The sequence below is a fragment of the Eriocheir sinensis genome, chromosome 15 (assembly GCF_024679095.1).
Source record: "Eriocheir sinensis breed Jianghai 21 chromosome 15, ASM2467909v1, whole genome shotgun sequence".
NCBI classification, from domain to species: Eukaryota; Metazoa; Arthropoda; class Malacostraca; order Decapoda; family Varunidae; genus Eriocheir; species Eriocheir sinensis.
Window position 1 is genome coordinate 8,062,482 of NC_066523.1, and position 21,684 is coordinate 8,084,165.

At 43.0% G+C, this 21,684-nt stretch overlaps 3 non-coding genes across 3 annotated transcripts; all 3 read left to right on the top strand.

Moving 5' to 3' along the window:
- The first annotated feature begins 11,791 nt into the window (after positions 1 to 11,791).
- Trnaa-ugc (transfer RNA alanine (anticodon UGC)) lies at positions 11,792 to 11,863 on the top strand. Its single transcript has one exon. It is a non-coding gene; the product is annotated as a tRNA-Ala (tRNA).
- Positions 11,864 to 11,867: 4 nt separating this feature from the next.
- Positions 11,868 to 11,940, top strand: Trnaa-agc (transfer RNA alanine (anticodon AGC)). The gene has a single exon. It is a non-coding gene; the product is annotated as a tRNA-Ala (tRNA).
- A 6,928-nt stretch (positions 11,941 to 18,868) lies between these two features.
- On the top strand, positions 18,869 to 18,941 carry Trnak-cuu (transfer RNA lysine (anticodon CUU)). The gene has a single exon. It is a non-coding gene; the product is annotated as a tRNA-Lys (tRNA).
- The last annotated feature ends 2,743 nt before the right edge of the window (positions 18,942 to 21,684 follow it).

Consider the following 21,684-nt stretch of genomic DNA (forward strand, 5'->3'; position numbering starts at 1 on the left):
ATGGTGGTGGTCTCTTTCTCTTCTAACCACCAGGCCGAGGAACAAAGATCACCACCACCTTTCCTCTCCTTTCCTTTTCCTCCTCCTCCTCCTCCTCCTCTTCATCTTTCTCTTCCTTCTCCTATCCTTTTTCTTTTTCTTTTCCGTCTCTATCACCTTTGCTATATTTTTCGCTTCGCTTCCTCATAATGTTTTCTTTTTCTTTTCTAAACAAGACGATTTCAACAAGCACTCATTAAACTACTACTACTCCTCCATCTTTTTTTATAGTTAAGGAAAGCGCTCAAAGGCAAAACAAAGAAAACAAAAAAGTCTTCCCCAAGCGCTTCTCCTGCAAAAGAAAATCGAGTTGAGTGGCCAAAAGAGATCAATTTCGGATGGACATTATTATTAACTATTACTGCTACATACTACTTCTATCCTCACAATCTCCATCTGCATTTCTCCCTCCCTCCTTTCTCCACATTATTACCAACCTCCTACCTACTTCTTCTATTCCTATCGTCTCCATGTCAACCATTTCTCTGTCTCCCCTTTTCTCCCCATTCACCCCATATATAAACGCCCCATTTCACCCTCTCTCGGACATACATACCCTCCATGGAACATTACCCATTAGATTCCCCGTCTCATTCAGCCTTCCCCCCACCCCCCACCGCCCCTCACTGACACGTAATACATATAATAGGAAACGTGGATGCTAGAGGAAGCCTATATACGTACTTAAGCTTTCCGAAACCACTATTATTGTCGTTTTGTAATTTTTATCTCGTCACTCATTAGCTTCAATAGAAACACGATTAAGTTTATAGTTTAGGGGGAGCATCTTAACCTTTCTATTCTCAGACCCTTTATAGTTATTTTAGGCCTTGAAGTAGTAGTAGTAGCGGTAGTGGTAGTAGTAGTAGTAGAAGTAGTAGCAGTAGTAGTAGTAGTAGTAGTAGTAGTAGTAGTAGCCAAAGGGAAGTGCTGAATCTGCCCCTGAACTTCTTCCTCATTGTCTTGGTCTTTCTCATCTTCCTTCATCTCTCTATCTTTTTCGACTGCTTTTCCTTAACTTGAATTCTTCTTGGTCATATTCGTCCACTTACTATTCCTTCTTATTCTTAACGTTATTCTCATTCTTCCTTTTCCATTTCCTTCTAGTGCTCATTCTAATCGTTTCCCTCCTCCTCCTTCTCCTTTTCTCTGTTCTTATACTTAACCTTCTCCCTTCTTTCTTTACCCCTCTCGTCCTCGGCCTTCTTCCTTTCTTTCTTGTTTTCCGCCTCCTTTTCCTCCTCCTTCCCTCTTTCACTTCTTGTCCTTATTCTCGACCTTCTTCCTCCTTGTTTTCCTCCTCCTCCTCCTCCTCCTCCTCCTCCTCCTCCTCCTCCTCCTCCTCCTCCTCCTTCTGGCCCATTGCGGCACCGTGGACCCAATAGCTTTTCCTCGCCCCATCCAACATCCACTCTGACGCAAAGGACGCCGGAGGAAACTCGAAACTCTCTCAAGTCCTCGTGTGGCGAAGGGGAAGGACGAGGGTGAGACTTGTCAGATGGAATTTAGGAGGGACAAAAGAGGTGGACGAGAAAGGAAAGAGCGAAGCGAAGCGTGTTGGGGGAGTAGGAAGGAGGGATTGGAGGAGTGGAGGGATGAAGGAGGGAGTTGTCGGGCCTCCATTGCTCTCCTTCCTCTCCCCACTCCTCCTCCTCCCTACCTCATTCCTACCTACTCTCCCCTCCTTCTCCCTTCCTCTCTCCCTCTCTTTCTCTGTCTCCGGTCTCCCCCCGCCCCCCTCTCTCTCCTTCCCTTCTCCATTGCCCCCGTTGATCGATTTTCCTCCTCCCTCTATCATCCCTCCTCCTCCTTCTCCTCCTCCTCCTCCTCCTCCTCTTGCCATTTATGTCATCGGTCTTTGTCGAGTTTTTCTTTTCTTTGTTTTTTTCCTTCAGGATTTCACTGAGTGTGTGTTTCCTTCTTACTCTTTCTCTCTCCCGCTCTTAACTCCTCCACTTCGCTGCCTTTCAATCACTCATTTCATTTCGTGTGTGTTTTTAATTTTTCGTTTTAGTGATATCCGCATTTTTTGTTTAGTTTGTCCAGCGTATTTAAGATTAAGGAGTAAGAGGTTTATTGTTTTTATCAGGTTAGTGGGTTTTTAAGAGTAACTGTCCTGTCGTTATCTCCTCTCAGCCTTATTTTTGTTCCATTAACTTTCTTTTTTTTTCCTTGAAGAGTAACTTAATTAATGGGGTATATATGCGTGTCTTTACATATGATTTTCTTCTTCTGACATCCTTTTCTATTATAATGGTTAAGAGTTTTGCTGTATATATTTTTTGTTATACTTTTTTTTTTATCCTTTAGTCCATCTTCGCTGTAAAAAAATAATAAGTAAAATCATCCATGTACCACACACACACACACACACACACACACACACACACACACACACACACACATCAGTCTATCTTGTGTTTCTCCTCCACAACCACCCCGTGACTTGTGCCTCCCGTATGCTGGCCCGCCGCTGCGCTGAGTGATGGCCTGATAAACCCACGAACTAAACCACAAACGCCCCAGCCTCCCATTATTCACTTAACCCAATCGCTTTATCCTCCTCCCTTCCTTGCTCTCACTCTGTCCTCCCTACTCACTCTCCTACCCTTTGCCCCCACTCCCTCCTCTTCTCTCCTATGTATTTCCATCACCCACTATAGTCCTTTCCCCATCCCCCTCCTTCACTCCCTCTGCTTGTTCCTCTCCCTCCTTTTCTCTGTGTATTTATTTCCCTCTCCCATGATGTCCATATCTCCATCTCTCCTTCACTTCCTTCCTTTCTCTCTCCTGTTTCCAACCCGCACTGAACTATTTATTCCCTTTTCTGTTTATACTCCTTTCCTTTCACAGTATATATCCTTCTCTCCTCTTGTCTTTTATCCCCTCACTTCCCCACCTATCTATCCCTGTCTCTCCCCTTTGCTCTACTACACACACTATTCCCCTATCTGTTTAACCTTCTTTACTCCCATTGTATCCTTCCCCCTCTCTTTCATACCCACATTGCAACACTCCTCTCTCCCCTTCTCTCTCTCCCTTTCTCTCCTTCACTGAAACTATTCCCCTCTCTGTCCAAACTCCTTCCCTCCCTATGTCTTTCATGCCCTCACTTCCTCACCCCTCTTATCCCTCTCTCCCTTCCTCTCCTCCTCTCTCCTCACCATCCATCATCAATGCATTTCCAACACCAAAAGAAAATCCAACCCCCCCATCACATCAGCTAGTCAGTCAGTCAGCCGTCGCTCAACCACAGACAGCCCTGCCACTTGTAACAAACCGTAGCCCTCCCTCCGCCCGCGCGTCACGACCTGCTGTCCCTCCCTGTGAGTAGCTACATTACCGGTCCCCATTTGTTTGATGAGGGGCGGCAGGCGAGGGTGGTGAGCGCGCTCGTCCTGATGCAACCACGGCACGGCACGACATATCGGAACCCCTCCCCCGCCCCGCCCGCCACGCCACGCCAGTTACTAGGGTGTGAGAGATTTGGAAGGAGAGAGGAAGGATAGAAAGAGGAGTAAAGAGAAGGAAACTATAGTGAGAAGATAAGGGAGCAGGAGACCAGTTAGTAGGGAAGTTGGAGATTGGGGGGAAGAGAGAAAGAGAAGTTATGGAAAGGAAATAAGTTATAAGATTGAGCCCAGAAGATAAGAGAATTCCAGAGGCGAGGAAATAAGAAATGTGAGAAGACAAAAGAAGAAAAGTGATGAGGAAAGAACAGACGAGACGAAAAGGAAAAAGGAATACGAAAAGAGGAAAAGCAGATGAAGAGAAGGTAAATGAAGAGAAGACGAGAGAAAAGAGGAAAGGCTGCTTGGAGGAAAAAGGAGAGGAAGTAGGAAAGTAAAAGTTAAAGGGTAAATTAAGACGATAGAAGATGGAAGGTTACATGGAGGAGACTGCTGAGGCCAAGTGCGCTGCTGTCTTTTATCTCCCTTTGTGGCGCTGGCTGCGTGGCGAAGGAAAATTGTTTCAACGCGGGTCTCAAATCGCACGGTGAAGGATGTCAGGTGGTGGATGAAACTGAACGCGGTGGTGTGATAGTGGTGGTGATGAATGTGGTGATGGTGGTGGTGGTGGTGTCTTGCGGTTGTTCTGTTGCTAATGCTGTTTTTGTTCTTGTTATTGTAATGCGGTTGTCACAAGATACTTTTTTTTTCGTTTCTTTTTTTTTTTTGCGGTAGAGAAGAAAAGGAATATAGGAAGAGGGAAACGGAAATGATTGGAGAGAGAGAGAGAGAGAGAGAGAGAGAGAGAGAGAGAGAGAGAGAGAGATACTAAGGCACTTATGAACACTACACACGACGCGGTCCAAATTAACGTTGTCATTGATGTTGTCATTGTTATCGTTTTCATTGTTATTATTGTTGTTGCTGTTGGTCTGTTATTCCAGCCAAGCACATTATTACTCTGGTGTTTACTCCTGGTGCCTCTATTTACCTGTGGTACGCATGCATTTAATACAATAGAAGGTCGTCCGTATATACAAGCGGCTGTTCAATTGTCGTGCTTACATCAAATAACCTCAGAATACAGTCGATTTTAATTTGGCGGTTTGTGGCGTCAGCTGCACAATAAATTCACGAACAAAGGTGCTCCTACTGTGAGGGTTTGTGTGTGTGTGTGTGTGTGTGTGTGTGGACGGACCTTGGGAACCCATATTAATAGATCCGCTACGCTTTATTGGCAGGTCATCAATAAAGAGTTTTTGTTTTTGTTTTTACGTTCCCGTCAAGTGCAGAGAATGTTAGCGGGTGGGTGTGCTGGGCTTGCCGCGTGTTTGTGCCTGTCATCTCGTTTGGGCCAGGATATTCTCTCGTTTTCTTTTCACTTTTTTTTTTTTATCTGGTTGTACTGTATTTTTTTCTCACCTTGAAGTGTAGTGCGATCTTGCTTCTCTTCCTGAACTCTTCATTTATGTTTCTCCTTTTATATCTCACCTTTCCTAGTCTTTTTTTTTTCAAATTTCTGTGTTTGTCTCTGTCTCTCTGTATGTCTATGTCTGTCTGTCCGCTTCAGTCTGTCTGTCTGTCTGTCTATTTGTCTGTCTGTCTTTGTCTGTGTCTGTCCGTCTCTCTCTCTCTCTCTCTCTCTCTCTCTCTCTCTCTCTCTCTCTCTCTCTCTCTCTCTCTCTCTCTCTCTCTCTCTCTCTCTCTCTCTCTCTTCCCCTCCCCTCCCTTTCCCTCCCTTCCCTCTCCCCGTTTTTTCTTATTCCCTTTATCCCGTCTTCAGTGCTTCTGATCTCGAGACGAAAGTTTGAAAGCTTTGGCGCACAGCCTGTGTGATTTGCTGCAAACTCCTGCTTTCCAGGCAAGACTCTCGAGCGCTCATAGCTTACGAGGAGGACGAGGAAGAGGAGGAGGAGGAGGGGAAGGAGGATCGAGGAGGGGTAGGAGGAGGAGGAGGAGGATCGAGGAGGAGGAGGAGGATTGAGGAGGAGGAAGAGGAGGATCGAGGATGAGGAGGAGAAAGAGGAGTAAACCACGCTGATGAGCTGTTTAGTTATTTGTGCTGACAGACAGGCTTGTGTTATTTTCTATGTTCTTACTGATGTTTTAATGTGTAGGTGCTGTAGCTGCCTGGGGAAGGGTAGGAATCTGGACTGGAGTGTAAGGATTGTTGGTTGTCATTGCTTTTTCCTGGTTTTCTTTGAGCGGAATAACTATCGCCATTCCATCGGATTAACTCGACCCATTTCATCAGGATACGCACAGCACACTACACATCAGGATTCAGGAGCATAACACGGCTATGAGGCAAGAGACGCCATGACACGCATAACACGGGAATGGGAGTAATTACGCTTTGGGAGTAACAAAAGCACACATTCAGCTATTTTCCATAATTTTTTCCGGCTACAAGTTTTCAGTGTAGTGCATCGTGAGTCCATAATCTCGCGTCATCATGCAAACTATTAAAGACAAAAATGCACTTAAGAATAAAGCTGAGAACAGAATCCACTATTTCCACCTTAACACTCAAATCTTCCTTTTGCTAACATGTCGCAAGTAATATGGAGTCTACTGTGATGTGAAATAAAGCCTTGACATCAGGACATTCACTCTGTACTTAAATGAAGGAAATTGAGGTCGCTGAGAAACTATTACATAAGGCGCACTGCAGTGGACTGGCGAGACTTTAGTATGCAAGATGATGACGTAGATATTCTCTCTCTCTCTCTCTCTCTCTCTCTCTCTCTCTCTCTCTCTCTCTCTCTCTCTCTCTCTCTCTCTCTCTCTCACACACACACACACACACACACACACACACACACATTGAGAGGCCGGTTAAATACATTATATTTTTTTATTGAGTCCATAAAAAAATAAACAATGGGGCGTGGTGTTACCGTGGACCTAGGTTCGAGTCCGACCGAAATATTTGGACTTTTCAAACCATTGCCAAGTTGCGGAAAATTACCCACATGCTGCCCAGATCTTCAATCAACTCTAACTTCAGTGACTTCGTTCAACTGGAGCACCGGGGGCAGCATGGGCCAAGCAAGTCATGCATCACATCAGCCATTATAAATAAAATTCGCCCTCGCTACTAACGGGCTGGGGTCGCCCAAGAGGCCCCTCAAGACAGCCTACCGGCGCTATGAGCAGCACCTAAAAAAAAAAGCTTAACATGAGGAATTTTCTAAAACACACACACACACACACACACACACACACACACACACACACACACACACACACACACACACACACACTTAGACAAAGGCACCGTGTTTGAGGCCGAGCCGAGGCTAAGGAATCTGCTAAGGTGGGTCAGCCATGCCCTGAGATCTCGGTCAGGGGTCAACGTCGGCTTGTCCCAACACGGCGCGGCTTTTGCGGGCCTCGGCTGTGACGTCAATAGGTTCCGAGGGGAGATGGTGCAGAGAGATAGTGTGACGACTCCTACCTGGGCGCCACACCTGCTCAGGGCGTGCAGGAAGTGACAGGTGTGTTTTATAGTCATCTGAGCACCGCCACAAGGGAAGAAGGGAGGGAAAGAAGGACGAGATAACATGATACAAAGGCTCAGTAAGAAACGAGAGAATAAGAAGCACCTGAACCTCACGTGGAGCCCTCGTCACCTTGCTTTTTATTAAGGAAATTTTGTTGAGGCAGGTGTCGAGTGTGTGTGTGTGTGTGTGTGTGTGTGTGTGTGTGTGTGTGTGTGTGTGTGTGTGTGTGTCTTTGTGTGTGCCTTTGTGTTTGTAAAGCATTATTTTAATGAGTAGGGGACGAGTTTGAAAAAACGCTTGTACGTTAGTTGCACGCACATTCTCTCTCTCTCTCTCTCTCTCTCTCTCTCTCTCTCTCTCTCTCTCTCTCTCTCTCTCTCTCTCTCTCTCTCTCTCTCTCTCTCACACACACACACACACACACACACACACACACACACACACACACACACACACACACACACACACACACACACACACACACGGATCCAATTAATTTCCTCCCCCGTACTTTTTCATGTTTATTTAAAACGTGAATTAAATCAGAGGTTGTATCAAATGAACGCTGAACAGATGAGTGCGCCGCCCATTGCTGAAAGCTAATAATTCTCTAAATACATCCGACGCGGCGGCCGAGCACAAAAAAATATGAATTTCCCGGTAAACAGGAAGGTAGATGTTTATTGTTGCAGCAGTATGAGATGAAAATAATCAAGCTACGGGGGCAGGGAGAGTAGGCTCTTTTAGTTTGATTTAGTATAATACCTTGTGACTATATGATTTTTTCTCTTATTTTGGTTGATAAGTGTTGACCGAGGAATGGTTTTATCATCAAAGTGGCGTGAATAAATGTTAGGTCACTCAGGTTGATATATTTTGTTACTGGTTGTATAGTAATGGAAGAACAGTATTTCGGGGAGTATCGTTTTTTGATTCCTTACTTAGGCTTTAGTTTTCCTCTTTTATGATTTATGATTCCTTTACGGAGTTGTAACAAAATGACACGTGACCAGTTCACTTTGATCATGGCTCAATGATGTTTCCTCTTGCAGTAGAACACCTCATCATGAATTACACTCACATTGCCTGATCGATCAACTTTATATTCTTTTCAGGTCTGGCACTGAAGCAACCATCTGCGACAAGAAATGTAACCAAATCAAGCTAGCAAATTAAGCATGAACAAGTCTTCTGCATCGTCCTTACTGGTGGCCCCGCCGAGGGCACGACTGCAAACACAAAATACTACACAATGAAATAACAGGAAGAGATTGTCTGAGACTCCTGTAAATATGTCAACATCTCCTTTACCCTTCCGGGCAGATATCACAATCCATCATGGCCCCGACGCTCGATGTGCGTTCGGCTCGTTTTATTGATTAGTGAGTGATGAAATTGCGGGACTAACGAGGAACGGTTTACATAAACGGAAAGTTATCGAGTGACTACTAGAAAACTGGAATCTAGTGATTGGAGTACATAGTGAAGAATTACGTAAAGTCCGAACGAGTGATAATAGTGCGTGTGAGTGTGTGTTGTGGAACAGAAGATTGTGTAACGGAAGAAAATAGTGAGTAACCCTGATGACCACTCCTCGCCTCGCCTCCGTCCCGCCCTCCGACAATCAAGGTAAGTGGCACTCAGCGTTCCCCATATTCGTTTTCGCTTACCGCTTCGAATCCATCATTTTCAGCCCAGAAGGTCCCCAGTACAGTTCATGGGGCGGCCGGGACTCCTGTGCGTCTAATGGTGTTGGTTGAATTATTTAACTGGTTAACTATATCTTGTGGCGGTAGAGTAAGGGAAAGGAAACTGTCTACCCTTTTGCTTTAACATGTATCACTCTGCTGGGTGTAAAGGCAGGTAAACCAGGGGTCGTACGCCCCACTTGGCAAAGAAATGGCATAATAAATGTGCAGATATCAGCAGAACGTATCACAGTCTCCACGGGTCAGCTGGTCAGGGCAAGGGTGGCTTGATGGCTGGCTGGGTGGGAGGCTGCCAGACCAGTTAGTGTCGACGTGATGAACATACTGAGACTCCAGTCATGTAATGTGTATGTCCGTTTTCCTCCTATTATGGACATGGACTAGTACAAGTCTCTTCCAAGTAGTGGGTCACAGGCCACACACCGTGCACAGGGCAGCTGGTCGTGAGGAGGATGCATAAAACCAAACTGGGTCGCATCACGAAAACTCTGATGACTCTTGAAGCCGTCCAACCCCATAAGGGAAAACAAGGACATTAAAGAAGAAGAAGAAGAAGAAGAAGAGAAGGAAAAGGAAGAAGAGGAAGAAGAGGAAAAGGAGGAAGAAGAAAGAAGAAGAAGACCCTTGAAGAGCGTGGATGTTAGAACGCAAGATTTTCCCTGATTCCACTAATTACCGAAAAATAAGAAGAAAAATAAGATGAGAGTTGAAGAACATGGCAAATAGGCTAGACCGCAAGATTGCCCTAATTCCACTAATAACCGTTCAAAATAATGTTAAAACCGCTTAACGACAACAAGAGAAACCCTAAATATATAATATTATATAAGGCACACACTTCATGGAGAGCCTGCTGCGTTGGGGTGTTGAAGCCTGAACATTTTTTCTTCATAATATTGTTAAAGCCGCTTACCCATTAGTAAAAAAAAGACTAAATGAGCTTAAAAGGAAAATGTGCTGCTGTTTGAAGTGAAGTGTGTCAAGTGTCAAGGTGAATATGGGGCAGAAAAACAACAGGAAAAAAAAATAAACGAGTAATACGAGGCTTATCAGGGAAAGTGGGAAGCTCATTGCGATTCAAGGCTTTGTAATTACTTTTCATTTCGACACTTAACACGATGAGGATGAAAAAGAATTAAGGGAAAAAGATTAGAGGGATAAAAAAAGTGACACTTGATTACCTGATGCGGAGAGAGAGAGAGAGAGAGAGAGAGAGTTACCATTCTCTCTAGTCTCGTCGGTTCGTCCGCCCTCCTCGCTGGCTGGTATGCAAATGGGGTGAATTTAAATGCCCGATGAAAGAGATGCGGGGTGATTGCCGGAAGGGGGAGGAGGGGGGAAAGTAGGATAGAGAAAGAGAGAGGGAGGGAGGGTAGGAGAGGGCTGGGTGGGGGGAGGGGGCGGAGGGGGTCGTAGGGTAGAGGAGACTGGAGGGGAGGGGAGCGATGGGTGATTTTTCTGTTATTGTCGATGGTCGGTTAACTTAGTGAGTGACCTGCTTCTTGCCCTTAAAGGTTTTGGGGGCAATCAATGTCCTTGTCGAGGGATTCTGGTTGGATATGTGTGTCGAGTGGAGGATGTGATGAGGCGAGATATAGGACTGAAGTGGTTTTTTTTCTTACTCTTATTTCTTCCTGTTCTTTTTATTTCCTCTTTCACCGTTTATTTCCTTATTACCTTGTCTTAATATTTTTTTCCTTTTCTTGCTTTTTCCCCTTGTTTTCTAACCTTCATCCTTTCTTTTGTTATGTAATGTTTTGATTCTCGTTGTTTTATCTTTCTATTTTTCCTTTTTTATTTTATTTTAACAGCTGCATCTTTCCATCTTTCTTCATCTGTGTTGTACTTTCCCCTTTATTTTAAACTTCACGTATCAGTATTTCTCACGCACGTTCTTTAATTTTTTTAACTTCTGTATTCTTCCCTCTTTTCTTCCTGTCTCCCTCGAGTTCACAAGGTCTTTCCTCCTCCTCCTCTCGTTAACTCCATCTCTTCCGGCAGCTTCACGTTCAGGTATCTAATCTCGTGTCTCTTTTTCTTTCACGAAGGCTTGCAAACTCCGGACTCTTTATTTTATCTCGTTCCTTTCCTTTCACTTCTGCCGCCGCTCCGTCCTTCTCTTCCTCCTCCTGCTGCTGTCTTTTCTTCTACACTGTTTCCTATTTCTTTATCCTCCTTTTCTTATAGTATGGCGTAAGTGTTTTCGTTATTTTTTTCCTTCCTCTTATTCCTTTCTCTTTTACTCGTGTCCAGTTTCTAACCTTTAACCTTACATGTTATCGGTACAGTTAACTCTTTTCTTACTTCTTCCTCTTTAACTTTATGCTCCCCCCTTAACATTCTCTTTCCTTTGTATGTTGCATTTCTCATTTTTACTTTTTCTTTCCTCCAATCCCTTTCCTCCCTTCTTTGTCTTCTTTCCAGGTAGTCTACATCATTTCACTTCCCCCTTTTTTTATCGATTTCCTCTTCGCTTGCGTTCATATTCCTACTTTTCCTCTTTCGCTTCTCTCAGTTCTTTTATCGCTCCGTTTTCTTTTCTTTGCACTCGCGAGTTAAATAAAATGTCTCCTCGTGGGAAAGTGAAACGCCAGTATTTTGTTATCATTGTGCATCCCTGAGGACCGTGACCCAGGAAGTGGTGAGATTAGGAGACGTGTGTGTGTGTGTGTGTGTTTTATTGCTCTGCTTGCCTTTGTCTTTTTTCTCTTTCTCGATTTGTTTGTCGTTTTGTCCGTGTCATTATCTTTATCTCTTTGTCAGTCTCCCTCTCGGTGTGTGTGTGTGTGAGTTTCTGCCCGTATGCTTATCTGCCCGTGTGCCTGTTTGTTTACTCGGCTGCCGTATCTTGATGCTCACTTAGCTACCTTTCTGTTTATCTGTGTCTGTATCTTTCACTTTCCATGTTACGTGCGTGAAAGTGAAACACGAAACACCCATTTAAATGATCGCCTGTGACCTGGATGTTGCGGCGCCGGGAACCTGAGGGAGTACATAATAAGAGATCCTGTTTATTATTTCACTTCTTATTTTCTACACCCGTTCACCTGCGTTCTCTCTCTCTCTCTCTCTCTCTCTCTCTTTCTAAGGGGGTGTAGCTCAGTGGTAGAGCGTTCGCTTTGCATGTGAAAGGCCCCGGGTTCGATCCCCGGCACCTCCACCAAGGGGATGTAGCTCAGATGGTAGAGCGCTCGCTTAGCATGTGAGAGGTACGGGGATCGATACCCCGCATCTCCAGGTACCTTTTCTCGTAGCCTAAGAAACAAATTTGATGAACTGAGATGTCTTGGTTTGACAGAAAATTTTGACGTAATTGCTGTAACCGAAACATTTACCGACACCACAAATATTGATTTAAGTACAGAATCCAACATAGATGGCTACAGACTCTTCAACAAAGATCGTTCAAATTGTAGAGGTGGTGGCGTCGCCCTTTTGGCAAAAGCTATTTGCAACCCACTGACAGAACACCAAGAGACAGTAACGTTGAACATTTGTGCGTGCGAAAAAACATTGCAAAAGTCAATTTAAATATATCTGTCACCTACTGGCCTCCGGGGCAATCACTCGAAGATGTGGAAATGTGCAGCGTTTTAAGGCAGTCACTTAATAATAGCGACTCACCGATATTAGGAGACTTTAACCTCCCCCATATCGACTGGGCGACACTGTCAGGTACGGAAGGCGAGTCACATAGAATGATCGAATTTTTAGAAGAAAATTATCTAAGCCAAATGGTTTCTGAACCAACTCGACAAAATAACATACTAGACCTTGTTATAACGACCCAAGATAACCTAGTCAGTAATGTCACGGTAGGAGAACACCTCGGCTCTTGCAATCATAAATTAGTGCGGGTCGACATTAGAGCTCAAACATCAGTGACTGAAAATAAAGTAAAGGTGCCCAATTTCAAAAGAGGTAATCTCGTAGGAATCCGACAAAAACTAACAGAAATACAACTATCAGATGACGGCAATGTACAGGAAACCTGGCTAAGCTTTAAAAATAATTTACTCACTCAGCAGAACACATTCGTCCCTTGGTGTGAGAAGCGAAGTAATACTAATAAAGGCCCGCCTTGGTTTAATAGCGAAATTAAACACTCAGTCAAGGAGAGGAAATTGTTTTACAGGCTAAAGAAAGAACAAAGCACACCCGAAAACATTAGACTTTATCATGATGCCAGGCGACGAGTAAAAAGACTAGTATGTCAGGCAAAGCGTAGATATGAAGAAACTATTGCGGCCAACTGTAAAAATAATCCGAAATCCTTCTTCAGTTACATAAACAACAGAAAGGCTATCTGAAGTGGAATTGGACCTTTAACAAACAGTGACGGTGCAATAGTGACTGACAGCCAACACATTGCAAACCTCTTAAACAATTACTTTTCCTCGGTGTTTAATACTAACAGTCTTCCTACCACTACCACCAACACCAGTACTAATGTAAATCTCGAGCATGCATTGCCTAACTTTGAAATAACAACCGAAGAAATCCTTAAAGCCCTCCAATTACTTAAAACAAATAAAAGTCCTGGACCTGACAAAGTATATCCTATACTGCTGAAAGAAACAAAGAGCGAAATACTTTCCTCCCTCACAACCGTATTCAATATGTCCTTGCGACAAGGAATCGTCCCTTCGAATTGGAAAAAGGCTAACGCGACACCGATTTTTAAGAAAGGAGACAAAAAAATTACCAGGTAATTGCAGGCCCATTAGTCTAACTTCAATTGTAGGTAAGCTACTTGAGAGCATAATTAGAGACAAAATTGTGAGTTACCTTGAAAATCACTCATTAATTGGGGACTCACAACATGGCTTCCGTAACAAAAGATCCTGCCTATCAAACCTATTGACCTTTTATAACAACCTCTTCTCAATTTATGACTCAGCCAAATCATTATACATAGTCTATCTTGATTTCCAGAAAGCGTTTGATAAAGTCCCACATCATAAATTACCTTACAAATTAAAGCAAATAGGTATTGACGGTCAATTACACCAGTGGATCGGGAATTGGTTCAGCAACAGACAACAAAGAGTGGTGGTTGACGGATTTAACTCAGAGTGGGCGCCGGTCACTAGTGGCGTCCCTCAGGGCTCGGTTCTTGGCCCAATGCTCTTCATTATTTACATCAGCGATGTGGATGTTGGACTCAATAATCGCATTAATAAATTTGCAGACGACACAGTGATTGGTAACTCGGTTCTCACTGACGAAGACAGGCAAAGCCTCCAAGAGGATTTGCACAAAATTTCAGCTTGGTCGGAAAGATGGGAGATGCCCTTTAACGTAGACAAGTGCCAGGTCCTTCAAATTGGAACAAGAAATAAGAAATTGCGCGGCGCTAAACTCAAAAGCGTTCAATGCGTTAAGGACTTGGGGGTCAAAATCGCGTCAAACCTCAAATTCTCACAGTAATGCATCGATGCAGCAAATAAAGCGAACAGAATGTTGGGCTTCATTAAAAGAAACTTTTTATTCAAGAATAAAGATATAATACTTCCACTCTACAATAGTTTAGTCAGACCCCACTTGGAATATGTTGTACAGTTTTGGTCTCCCCACCATGCAAAGGACATTGCTACATTAGAAGGTGTTCAGCGTCGAGCAACAAAAATGATCCCTTCCTTGCGCAACAAATCCTACGAAGAAAGGCTTTCCACTCTTAATATGTTCTCTCTCGTGAAACGTCGCCTCCGAGGAAAACTGATCGAAAGTTTTGAAATACTTAATGGTTTCACGAATGTAGACAGATCAAAATTGTTTATGATCGATGACACTTTGCGAACGAGGAACAATGGCATAAAACTCAAATGTAGACAAATTCGGACTGCACCAATTTTTTCTTCATCAACGTTGTTGTGCGAGAATGGAATAAGCTCCCACCTTCAGTGGTCCAGTGTAACACGATTGACCCCTTTAAAAACAAGCTCGACCGTCACTTCCTTCAACTTAATATTAACTAGAGTTGAAATGCAACGTTTTGGAGCCATCTAATTAATGTAGAATCACTTAGGTTTAGGGACAGATCACCTAGTCTGGACCATGGGGTCTGTGTGGTCTGATTTTCTATGTAAATCTCTCTCTCTCTCTCTCTCTCTCTCTCTCTCTCTCTCTCTCTCTCTCTCTCTCTCTCTCTCTCTCTCTCTTATTTTATTTTCTCTCTTCCCTCTCCTCCCTTACCCTCCTTCCCGTCCCCTCCCCTCTTCTTTCCTCCACTCCACTCAAACGATTCCATGCTCGGCCAGAGGGAAGGATATAATACTCTTGATTTTGCATGTGTGTGTGTGTTTATGTTTAGTCTGCGGTTTATGAATGTGTGTTATATTGTCTGGTTTGTTACCCTTTTTTGGGAGGATATGTTATGTTCGCTCTTATTTAATCTTATAATAGGAGTGTGTCTGCCTTCCACGTGGTTGTATACTCAATAAGATACTGGATATTCCATTTGTTTGTTTATGTTTACGCTTAATTAAATTGTTCACATAATAATATACTTTGTCATTCATTTTTATAGGTCAAAGTTCACTTATCTTGCTTTAAATTAATAGTATGTTTCAGCTGCACTACATTCCTTGGTGTGGCCTCACGTGTTACGAAAAACGTGGTGATGAGTTTACCATCTCCATATGCCATCCTCTTTCTCTTTACATAGATCTTATCACTAATTCATTGTTGCATGGGTCAAATGCTTAAGAGTCAATCATATAGAAACTTTGACAGAGGATCCTAACTACCATGTTTGGTATGTGACATTTCTTTTTAGTAGTAGTAGTAGTAGTAGTAGGAGGAGGAGGAGGAGGAGGAGGAGGAGCTGTCAACACGTTAAGTGGCTTCCGTCTTTGTAGGGTCTTGTAATATCTTCCTTATAGCATTTTTTTCACTCGTGTAAGTACTGCGTTGGGGACACGCCAAGGGCTGTAAAACGGGGTAAGAGAGAGAGAGAGAGGGTGGGGGGGCGAGTTTGAATGCCACTCTACAATGGAATATTAAAAAAAAACTGTATTATGACCGACCCATTGTGTTTTCTTGCTCAAAAAAAAAATATAGAAAGTTGGTCTACTGTTGGGTGTATTTTGGGAAGCTCTCGCCTTGTTTTCCTCTCTTTCCCCGGCGTGACCCTGAACTACTCACCCCATAACCGTTTTTTCCCTTAATCCTGGCAGACTTGTTTTTGTCACTTGTTAAACTCGGACCCTTGTTTTCCTCTCTCCACCGCTCTTCCCTTTTTTCCCCTCTTCCTTTCTCTGTTTTCCTCCACCATTACTGTATGTCTTCATTCTCCTGTCGCTCTCTGTTTGTCTTGTCTCATTTTCTTCCTTTCTTGCTCCTCTGTTTTTTGTTTTATTTTACGTACCTTTACTTTCTTTCTCTTGTTTGTTTTCCGTGCCCTCCAACCCTCTCTATCTTTACTTTTTTTTTTTTTTTGCACGTTGCCTCTCTGGTAGCTATCATCTTTTGTATTATCTTTCCCCTCATTCCCTTCTTTTCCCTTTCTGCTTTCCGTCCTTCCTCCCTTTCTCGACTTTTATCCGATATTCTTAAGAAGTGACATCTCTTTTCTATTATTTATTGTCCTTTGCTTTATTTTCAAGTCTCCTCTTATTTTCACGTTCTCCAGCTCTAACTTTTACCTTCCTGCTGCCTCTTGTACTTCACTTTGTCCCCTCTATTCTGTTTACATCCTCTATTTCTTTTCTTTTTCATTTATTTTTCTTCAGCTCTTTTTTTAGCCCCCATGCTGTACATAAAGCTTTTGTTGTCCTTTTTCTTCCCTACAACTTTGGTCTTCTCCTTAACCTAATTTTTCGCCCTCGTTCTGGTCCTCCTCCTCCTCCTCCTCCTCGCTGGGTTTTTTTTTGTGTGTGTGTATACTGTCCTCGTTAGCCTCGTTCCTCGTGTCTTCCTTGACCCCTTCCCTTTCGCCCTCTTTGTCCTTTCCTTTCTCTCCGCATTTTGCTTGTCCTTGTTTTCTTTCTCATTGTCTTAGATTTCTTCACTCCCTTTCTTCACAATCTCCTCCTTATCCTTCTTTTCTTCTCGCGCTCTTATCTTCGCCCCCTTCCTACTCCTCGTCCTCTCTTCTATCTCTTCCTCCTCCTCCATCCATCCTCGCCCTCTCCCTTCTCGCCCTCTCCCTCCTGGCTCCCTTCCTCCTCCCCCTCTCCCTCCTCGTCCTCTCTTCAATCTCCTCCTCCTCCTCCTCCTCGTCCAACAGTTTTTTCTCAGGTCATCTCATTTTGTCTCTTGGTATTTTCAAAGCATTTTTTCTCATTCTTTTTAATTTTTCACAATGTACACAACCGCCAGCGCCCATTAGCTTTTTTTTTTCTATTATCTTTCTCCACTTTCATATTGTTACCATTAATCTTTTTTTTATGTATTAGTAGTTGGATTTTAGTTTCGGTCTGTTCATTTAATTAAGTCGGAGTTTGTTTCCTACGCTACCGTTCTTGCCTTCATATGTTGTTGTTGTTGTTGTTGTTTTTGTTGTTGTCGTGACTGAAGAGGAGGTCGAGGTAGTATAAACATATTGTAGTATTCTCCGTTTGCTTCCTCCTCCTCCTTTTTCTCTTTCTCTTTTTCTCCGTCTTTGCCTTTCTCGCACTAGTTTTTTCTCCCCCTTTTTCTCTCGCCAGCCTCTTTCGGCCCTCCATTCCAATAACACCTTTCCTCTACTTCCTCTTACGCTCAAAACTTCTCCACTCCTCACTCGCTTTACCTTTCTTCTTCCCTCCCCGTTCCTTCCTTTTTAGTGCAATCTCTCGCCTCCACAGAATTTTTTCCTTCCTTTCCTCGCTTCCTTTCTTTTGGCTTCCATTCTCTTCTCCCTCCGTGTCTCTTCCTATTGTCTTTTCAATGTGGCACTTTTTTATTTCAATTTTTTCCCTCCTGACCTCTCTTCCTGCAGCAACAGTTGAGAGACATTTATCTAGGGCAAACATTTACTGCAAACCCATCAGACTAAAAAGAAATCAGAAAGAGAATAAGAATGGGATGGAGCGCTTTTGGTAAACATAGTAATATCATAAGGGGCAGTCTGCCGCTCTCCTTGAAGTAAAAGGTGTATCCTTCGATCTTATCAGCGTTCAGGTGGAATTTCGGCGCTTCATAAAAAAAAAATTCTAAAAAGAAAACTAAAAAGTGCCCATAGTGGAATGAAGAAAAAAAGTCTGTTTATAGTATGAAGAGATAAGAAGAGGAGGAGGAGGAGGAGGAGATTGAAGAGAGGGCGAGGAGGGAGATGGCGAGGAGAAAGAGGGCGAGGAGAGAGAGGACGAGAAGGGAGAGGGCGAGAAGGGAGAGGGCGAGGATAGATGGAGGAGGAAGAGATAAAAGAGAGGACGAGGAGGAGGAAGAGGGCGAAGATGAGAGCGTGAGACAGATGTTGAAGATATCTTAAAGACGATTACGAATAAAAATGGACTTGGGCAGGCCATATCAGGCGTAGAAGTGATATTAGAAGGACAACCAAAGTGACAAAGTGGCAACTCAGATATTTCAAAAGTCAGGGCAGACAGAGAACCAGGTGGAAAGATGAAATTGGAGCATTTTCCAGAGCAGGATCGAGTACACGGACATTTCTTACATCTCTCCTCCCCTCTCCTACTCTCTCACTCCTCCTTTATCTCCCTTACTCCCTCCCTCTCTTCCATCAGGTGAAGCAGGTGAGGAGGGCAGGTGGCAGAGTGTTTCTCATTTGTTCACGGACCCAAAGGTGTGTCTACAGGTGTCTACCGCTCCTTTATCCTTCCCTCCTCCCCCTTCCTTTTCTTCCTCCTCTCCCCCCCTCCTATTCTCTCTCGTTCTTGTGTCCTTCAAAGTTTTTTTCCTTTCTTCCCCAGGTTCATTTTCACTTCACTTCACTTCACTTCACTTCACTTCATTCAGTACATAAGTGAAATAGATAAAAGCAGGTAATGATTAGATGCTGAGAGAGATAGGTGAATATATAGTGAGTACAGGCCAATAGATAGGAGGGTAGTGTTCGGTTTTGTAAGTAGAAGGAAATAGTGAAAAGTTAGGGAGACGAGGAAAGAATTGAAGTTACTGTGAAAATATGTAGAGAAAATTGTTGTGACCTAGATTTTGTTTTTCTCCTGGTACTCGACTCCTAATGTTATTACCATGGTTTCCTCTCTTTCCAACATCCGCCCGGCTAGCTCAGTCGGTAGAGCACGAGACTCTTAATCTCGGGGTCGTGGGTTCGAGCCCCACGTTGGGCTAATATTTTGTTTATTTTTCAGACACTGGAGGTTTAGATTATGCTTCTTTGTGTTTCATTACGTGTCGAAATATGCAAATAAAAAAGATGTAACTAACTTATACGAAATAGAGCTTAAAGTTAGGGTCAGGGAACCCTTTAACTTCATTTTTGCCCGGAACGCTTGGCAGAGCTGTTCTATGATCATATTTTTATTTCCTCACCCTTCCTCTGGGGTAAACAAGGTCACTAATGATGAGGAGGAGGATGTTGTTTTCAGACAAGATTTTAAAATGTTGTAGTAGGTACTTTCCAACTTAGATAAAGCGGAGTAATGAAGTTAGAGGAGAAAGAGGAGGAGGTTGTAAAAAATATAAAAGGAAGAAAAAGAAGAGGAAAAAAAAGAGGACGACGAAGAGCAAGACGAGGAAGAAGGCATGAAAGAAGACGAGAAGGAAGACGAGAAGGAAGACGAGAAGGAAGACGAGAAGGAAGACGAAAAGGAAGACGAGAAGGAAGACGAGAAGGAAGACGAAAAGGAAGACGAGAAGGAAGACGAAAAGGAAGACGAGAAGGAAGACGAGGAGGAGGACGAGAAGGAAGACGAGAAGGAAGACGAAAAAGAAAGAGAAAGATGAACAAGAAAAAAATAAACAAGAACAAGAACAAAAGAGCAAGAAGGAAAACAAAAATAACAGTAATAAAAAAAGATCAAGGAGCGAGAAAGAAAGAGAAAGATGAACAAGAAAAAATAAACAAGAACAAGAACATGAGAGCAAGAAGAAAAACAAGAATAACAGTAACAAAAACAAGATTAAGGAGAAAAGGGGGTCACGATAAAGGGCGTCCAGCAGCAAGAGAATAATAACCTTCCCGCAATACTGAAGCGGATGTCACATGGAAGTCGGTCACGTTTTCCGCTCCTCCCGCCCCTCAGCTCAGCGCGCAAGGACTCACGCGGCTCATGTTTATCCCGCGAGGACGACGAGGACGATAACACCTTTTATTATATTCCTGCTCGGGGCACTGCATGTAAGCGGGCCCAGGTGTTATGATGAAGACTATGATGGCTGTGACTCTGGTGGTGTTACTTATATTGTTTAGTCTTTTTTTTCTTTTCCTTACTTGTCTGTTTTTCTCTTGTTTTCGCTTTTTTCTTTCTTATTTCTTCTTTAAGGTTCCTCTATATTATGTTGCTTACTGTCTTTACTTCTACCATTATTGTTCTTTTTGTTGTTGTGGTGGTGTAAATAGCAGTTATTTTTGTTGTTGTTGTTGGTGCTGGTGGTGGTGTCGGTCCTGCTTTTTGTCTTTATTATGTCTTATTTATTATTATTTTCATGTTTTTTTTATTGTGTTCCCTTCCTGTTTTATTCTATTTTCCTATTCTTCCTTTTCGAGACTTTTTTTTTTTTTTTCGATCATTTTCCTGGTTCTCTTTCGTCTCCTCTGTCTTCGCTTCGTATTCTTTTGTCTTCCTTTCATAGTTTATTTTTCCATATTTGTTTTTTTTCCTAATGTCGCCCACCTTATTTTCCCTCGTGGCTTATCTTCCTCGTTATCAATCTTTTTCCTCCTTCCCTTATTTTCCTACTTCCCTTCTCCCCCCTCCTCTCTTTTCCTTAATTCCTTCCCCCGACCCTCCCTCCCTCTCTCCCTCTCTCTCTTCCTCATTCTTTTGATTCTTTCTAGGTTCCAGTTTTCTCATTCTGTCGACTCTCTTCGATTCATTAGATTATTCCTCCACCCGTTTTCTCCTCCTCCTCCTCCTCCTCCTTCTCCTCCTTCGAAGTTATTATCATTTAAAAAGCTTTTCCTCACCGAAATTTTTCATGCTTATTATTCCCTCTTCCTCTTCTCCACCTTCATGTCTCCCCTTTCATCCTTTCTCCCTCCTCTTCAGAAGTTGTGCATGGAAATATTTCTTTCGTTTACTTCTTTTAATTTATCGCATCACCTTTCTTTCGTTTAGTCCTATGTTAATTATATTTTGTTTACTCCTGGGTTTTTTTCTTTGTTTAGTCCTATGTTAATTATATTTTGTTTACTCCTGTTTTTTTTTCTTTATTTCATTGCTATCCTTTTTATTACCTGTAGACAAACATTGCTTAATTATTCTTCACGTCTATTTTACAATTCATCGTTTTTCTGTGGTTTGTTTCTTGTCGGCAGTTTGTGGAAGGATGTTTATTAGCTTATTCTTTTATTCTTTTATTTTCACTAATTACTTCAGACATTTCTGGACATTTTTTTTCCTCCTTGGTCACGCTTCATATTTATTCTGTCAGGTGTATTTGTTCCCATATAACCATCCCCCCTCCCTCCAACCCAAGCAGAAAAACACAACACAACACACAACACACACACACACACACACACACACACACACACACACACACACACACACACACAGTAGTTAATATCTTCTCCTATATCCTCTTTGTCAGCTCAGCGTCTCTTCCTCCTCCTCCTTTCTCTTATTTCTCCTCCTCCTCCTCCTCCTCCTCTTCTTTCTTATAAGATTTCAGAGAACGATGACTATGTGGAAGATAAATTAACGCAGAATCTTAGAAGGTAAAGCTTACATGAGCGCGGGCGCACGTGTGTGTGTGTGTGTGTGTGTGTGTGTGTGTGTGTGTGTGTGTGTGTGTGTGTGTGTGTGTGTGTGTAAAGAGAAAATAGACGATGAGAAAAGAAGTAATTGGTTAGTTAAGAATATGGTGGGGCAGATTAGAGGAGGAGGAGGAGGCGGCTGTGGCGATGGA